Genomic DNA, 5,203 nt, shown 5'->3' with positions numbered 1-5,203 from the left:
TGCGTCCTCACTGTTTACAGAGAAATCCTTTCAACCCGTCAGTGTTCAACACTCACCATCTTTACTCTTGCAGGAGTTCCAGAGGAAGGTGCCCGGAGAGGACTCTGAGATGAAAGGAGATGGCAGTGGGCCTCACAGTCGACCAACTCCTCACCAGGATGTAGATGCACTGTAGGACACAAGGGAAGAGGCGTGGAGTGTGGCTTTAGTGGTCAGAACCATCACATACTGGTGCAAATATAATGTCAACAGCAACACATATACTGAGTTTCACTGGTGTAAACATCTGCTATCTTTCAAAGTTAGCATCAGGGTTTGGATTTGCTTCCTTTTTTGATTATACGTGCCTTACTTTTCTTAATTGAGCGTTTTAAAATCACAATATAAAGCAGGAGACCATAATGAGAGACTGGCTTACATAACATTGGGGTGTTGCCATGTTTACCGAAATGGAGTCGCCACTATAGGCTGCTGCTTGCTTTTGAAAATGAAACAGCTTCGCAAAACGAACACCAACACACAAAAAAAAAGTTGCATTTTCTCTCATTTAAACTATGCAAAAAAGTGCCTCTGACATTGTTAGTGTACACGCTGCCACACTTCCACTGCAGCACTGTTGATCAAGGACATCTGAGGGATTCTGCAGATGTTTACTAATCCTTTTTTCAGACTGTCAGAAATCCACTGGCTCCACTAAAATGCACTTTTAATAGAAATAAATGTAAAAGAAAAAGTCAGTTTATTCTAACAATTTATCTGGTTTAGAGGTAATGTTGATAAACTGCTTTGCAATATCAGCACCGAGAAGAGTTCACACAGCCTCAAGTTCCCATTCAACCCCAGCAACTGTTTTGAACTGTTTTAAACTCACATTATTGTTACAATTGAATAGGACTTTATAATTAGAGCAAAGAAACTGAAATCAAACCTTTAGGTATACAACGGTAATTAAACAGTTTTTAAGTTTAATTCAATCGATTCTCATTTGAAACTGTAGTTGCCTGAAGGACCACTGTGGTGTCATCATCAAGTTTTCCTTTCTGTAATAAATAAAAACTGCCGATGGAAAATCTAAATCCTCAAAGTGAAATGCTTGAAATAACATGAAAAGATTGTGATTTGATTTTATCCAAGTATGCTGCTAAAATTGTTGCGCTTAAGTTAAATTCTGAGTGATGAAATGGAGATCAACACAAAATTCTGAATCCAAAAAAGGAAAGAAAAGAAAAGTTAAGCATATTAAAATCCCCTGAGTCACAAGTGCAAATATTCTGCTCCGTTTGAGGCCTGCAAGTCATTTTGAGGTCGTAAAACCTCATTTAAACAATGTTTACGGTGGAAGATTTGCTCTAAATGTTTCACTCCCAGAGAGCTGATGATGAGTCAATGGGTTCAGTTTCTGTTTCAGCGGGCGCTTTGGTGCACTTGTCTGTGGGCAGTATGTGATCATGGATTTGTATCTATGTAGCTGTATTATACTGTGTGTTATCATATGGCAGCAAAGTCTGTCTGTTTAAACTGTCTGTTTTGTTCGAAGGAGAAAAGTCAGAAAATGTGCAGTGACATTAATACATTTTAAACTTCAGTCAGCCAGGAGGATTCGAATACCAGACGTCCAACAGTTGACACTCTTGTCTTTGGGCCAGAGGCGATGTTTTGTTCCCAGGATGTTCTCATATTATAGTAAATTATGCAGGTCAGACGAGGCCTACAATCCACACAACTTCGACAGGGTCTCTGTTGTGGTTAGCACTAAAACTCATGTTAAAAGAAAAGAAGAATATTTACCAATAGTAAATATTATTGAGCAAACTATGGAGCAAACTGTCTGCAAATGTTTGCCACAACTATTTAAAAACTCATGATGTTGTTTCTTTCAGTTTCTTTTAGAAACAAAACCAGATGACATTTTCCTGTGGAAAGCCAAAATTGCTTCTCAAATGCAGCTTAAAAAAAAAAACAGCTTCCCTCTCTCTGTCTTGCTTGTATTTGAGGAGAAAATAATGAAAATATAATATAATGTGTATAATAAAATAGCAAGTCAGGTTAATCACAGGGCCAGTCTGTTCACTCGGGTCACATCTGTCAGATGAAGCCTCACACAGGATTGTGAATGAAGCTTTGAATCTGGCAATTTGGCCGCAAACGTCTCGGTTCTTTTGGAGCCAGAAGTGACCATATTTGGACGAGCTGGAGAGGAGTGAAATGTGGATCTGACTAAGGACCTGAAGACACTACGCCTGTCCACCTGACTGCAACCCAGGCATGTCAATCAAACTAGACACGCCCCAGCCAGACCTCTTTGAGGCTTTATAAATAAACAATGGAACTATTTTTAGGGCCACTAGAACACTGATCAGAGGGAGTGAATTTAGCTCATGACACCACAACAACTTGTGGTGTCAACCAAATATTTTTTTTTATTTCATATTTCATGAGAGAAATAATGCACTTTCAATGGGAGTCTATGGCACCAGAAGTTTTATGGAACCAGCCCCTAGTGGCCATCAGTGGTGTTGCACTTTAAGGCACATTATTGGCTTCATTTTTCAGACCAGGTGACTCTGTCCATTTTTATAAGTCCATGGCTCAGGTCTCAGGGTTTTAGGCAGAATTCCAGTTCCTCTCTTGTATAGTAGAAGAAAAAAAAGACTGTACATTCTGCAGATATGTTATCTCTCTATGAACGTTTTGCCTCTGCAGTTATATGCAGGTTGTCATGTTGATTCAAATTAATTTTCCTCTAGAATGTGAAAGCGTTGCTAGCCAAAAGACATTAGCTAAGATTTTTTGAAGAAGACAGGGTTGTATTATAATTTTTCAAATGTCTTTTCTGTCTATTTGTGGGAGTGAAGGAGGAAGTGGACAGAAAGGAGGAGGGGGACACACACACACACACACTTCAAAGTAAATGTATTTGCACAGATGGACAGACAATCGGGTGTGTTAAGGCTCAGATCTCCACGTTGTGAGTGTGTGTAAATGAGCGTGGGTGTTAAAGTTCCTGCTTTGCGTGCACACGTCTTCATGCGTGAGTGTAGATATGCATTTCCAATGTGTTGCACATGTGCCATTAGGTACTTTTGCAGACATTTATTGCATTAATAAATGGGACTGGTGTGTGTTTGTGTATTTAAGGCGTGGTGCGGGGCAGATTTCAGACAGACATGAAAGAATTTGCATCGAGAGCCTTATAGATGTCTTTCATCAGAATAATAAAAAGGGGAAAAGGACAAAAGATGATGAAAGAGACGAAGAGAGACCGAGAGAGGGTGAGATGAGGAGGAACAGGAGTTTCCAGTGTGTCACAGGGAGAAAGAGGAGTGTACGACTTACAATGCAAACTATAGTGTTGCCTGAAGACACAGACATAGAGGAACATGAACTCTCCCTCCCTCCGTCTGTCCCTTCCTCCCTCCCTCTCCCTCTCTCCTGCCATCTCTGTCCAACACTCTCCTACGGTGTTATCCCTCTCTGTGTGTTTACATCCTGAAGAGCCTCTTTCTGACAATCTACAACATTGCAACTGTGGACAGGCTTAAAAAAAAGTGCAGATTATTATGTTAGCAATACTTATTTTCCACATAAAAAGAGCTCATTAGGCTTTTTTATTCTTTAATTTGACTTTTAAAAACATGCGAAATGTTTATTTTGAAAATACAATCGGCAGACTAAATATAGAGTGGTATTAAGTTTTGCTTTTGTATATTTTTTAAGAGAGTTTCAAGAGCATATCAGAAGTTAAAATGTGTTCCCCGAATTGAGCTATGCAAAATCTATAAATTTAAGGTTAAAAAAAATAGAGCAAATTTTAGTCTGCTCCTTAAAAAAAGCTTGAGTATTTTCAGCAAAAAACTCAAAAAGGGGACTTAAAAATGCTCATTTTTCAGTTCTTGTCCTCTCATACCAGTAGGTCCAAGAATTTCTAAGTGTTCGCTGAGTATGAATCCCAGTTATATTGAGGGTTTAAAGCCATCTGTCAGTTAGAGGTTTGAGAATGGACAATCATTTATAATATATTCTCTTACAGTGTTAAATATATTCCAGATGCTGTTTTTGTGATAAAATGTGAACATTTTCTCTTTTAGACTCAGTTAGTGAATTTTGGAAGAATTCTTTTGTCAAAAGACTGTTTTCTAATTGGCTGAAATGTCTTTGGAATTGTCTATGAACTCTGAGTGGGAAGTGACACAGCAGGAGAAAATAACATAAATCAGTGGAAATGCCTCTACAACCCAATACAATTATGATTATTATTATTAAACCAGGAAAACTGGAGTTTATGCCAAGTGCTCAATGAATGATGTCATCAACACATTCACATATTAATTTCTGTCAGTAATAAAACTGAAAAATGCCATTTTCCCTTTTATTGTGTAAATTAATATCAAATAAGTTTGTAATGCGATTTATTTTATAGTGGTTGTTTGCATGACTTTTTCCTAATAGTTTTTTTTTTTTTTTCAAATTCACACAAAGATACACACAAGTGGTTCATACACACAGGTCTGAGGTAATCTCACCATCAGACTGTTGGTGTGTACAGACTGTTCTCCCCAACACATCATCATATCGTAACAACAACAACAACAACAACAATGGTCTATTTCCAATGACTCCCAAAACAGCATCCAGTCTGAGTGTTTCTGTGCCTTCTATTGAAGCAACATCATTTGCCCAAACGACATACTGAATATAACCATGGGAGAGTACCAGCGACAGGTGTACGGGAATGATCGCCATGGTAACAATAATAAACATGTGGTTAATGCTGTGATACGGTCCCACTTTGGTTAGATTTAAAGCACCAAAACAACGTGGTTGTATTTCAGAAAAGATCACGGTTTAGTTACATTACATATATGATGGAAGTTGCATGACATGCAAGTTATGTAAGTTGACATTACGTAGCCTATATTATGCAAGTTAATATTTGTAATGCAAGTTAACTTATGTACATAACCTAAAATAAGTCAACACTCTCCGGGGTGAGTCCTGTGTTTGATCCATTAAACCACACCCACAGACCTACACAGACCTTTTCACTTATTATACTGGATAAGCAAATTACTACGGCCAAAAGAGGTTGCAATCATGTAAATATCGGTCATTTTAATCTGCTTGCATTGATGCTATTGTGTTTTAGGGTAGAGCAGTCTTTCCCCCCTCGTTGTGCTCTTCTCTGTCAGAATGGGAGAAGTTC

At 38.2% G+C, this 5,203-nt stretch overlaps 1 long non-coding RNA gene across 1 annotated transcript in view; it reads left to right on the top strand.

The window, feature by feature from the left end:
- The window catches only part of LOC138202514 (uncharacterized), a 6,157-nt gene extending 5,567 nt beyond the window's left edge, over positions 1-590 (top strand). Inside the window, exon 4 of the long non-coding RNA XR_011178646.1 lies at positions 74-590. This is a non-coding gene — a long non-coding RNA (uncharacterized lncRNA). The remainder of the gene's footprint in view (positions 1-73) is intronic.
- The last annotated feature ends 4,613 nt before the right edge of the window (positions 591-5,203 follow it).

Source organism: Embiotoca jacksoni, unplaced genomic scaffold (assembly GCF_022577435.1).
Source record: "Embiotoca jacksoni isolate LCO1_2020_lvr unplaced genomic scaffold, fEmbJac1.0.p SCAF_21, whole genome shotgun sequence".
Lineage (NCBI taxonomy): Eukaryota > Metazoa > Chordata > Actinopteri > Embiotocidae > Embiotoca > Embiotoca jacksoni.
This window is presented reverse-complemented; position numbering and strand designations above follow the sequence as displayed.